The sequence below is a fragment of the Oncorhynchus kisutch genome, linkage group LG17 (assembly GCF_002021735.2).
Source record: "Oncorhynchus kisutch isolate 150728-3 linkage group LG17, Okis_V2, whole genome shotgun sequence".
Taxonomy (NCBI): Eukaryota; Metazoa; Chordata; class Actinopteri; order Salmoniformes; family Salmonidae; genus Oncorhynchus; species Oncorhynchus kisutch.
In genome coordinates, this window is record NC_034190.2 from 28,823,920 (window position 1) to 28,824,985 (window position 1,066).

Here is a 1,066-nt window from a genome sequence, read left to right on the forward strand (position 1 = left end):
CTTTTACTACATTGTCATTACTTTCTCTGCATTTTCCCCTGTTTCTGTTTGTCATCCTGGACTTGCATCTTCACCAAATAACCAGTGGCGATTTTAGCATGTAAATCTTCGTGGGGCAAACACATTTTTTTAGATGCATGCAAGCAAAGCCCCTACACAACACAACACTAACCAATACATGAATTACACTATAACGGTGACAAACATTGCCCACAAACTGTTAGGGCCTACATAAAGCTGTCCCAACAGCAGAGCTTTCTTTTCAGCACCATGGAGTGAATCCTTACCACTGCTACACCTGGCGATCAGCAGAGCTTTGTCTGGCAGTGAAACACTTCATTTAGCCTCATTTACTGCCTTTCAAAAAAACATAGCTGATATGGCTGACTTGCTTAAACAAATGCGGTTTCAACTGACAATTGACATGTACAGACTATGGCATAAGGGGACGATGAGCAGATAAGAGGCAATCTGTAATTTCAATTAAGACATTTATGACCGAGCGAGGAAGGACGTAGTCAATTTGTTCAGCACTTTTGAAATGTACAGTGACAGAATTCAGAACATGGGCCGTTCTTATAGTATTCTCCCTGTACACCAAGTTAGAACCGTCGGATAAATAAAGGGGGCGAATATGCAGACAATGAAAGCTCTTACAATATTCAATGATTATATTTCTCTAAAACAGGCTAAGTAGGCTAAGTTATGAGGGGGAAAGAGACCAACTTATTAGGGTGAGGGACATGGGCTACTAACAGCATACCACCCTGCATACCACTGCTGGCTTGCTTCTGAAGCTAAGTAGGGTTGGTCCTGGTCAGTTCCTGGATGGGAGACCAGATGCTGCTGGAAGTGGTGTTGGAGGGCCAGTAGGAGGCACTTTTTCCTCTGGTCTAAAAAAATCCCCCAATGCCCCAGGGCAGGACACTGCCCTGCGTAGGGTGCCGTCTTTAGGATGGGGCGTTAAACGGGTGTCCTGACTCTCTGAGGTCATTAAAGATCCCATGGCACTTATCGTAAGAGTAGGGGTGTTAACCCCGGTGTCCTGGCTAAATTCCCAATCTGG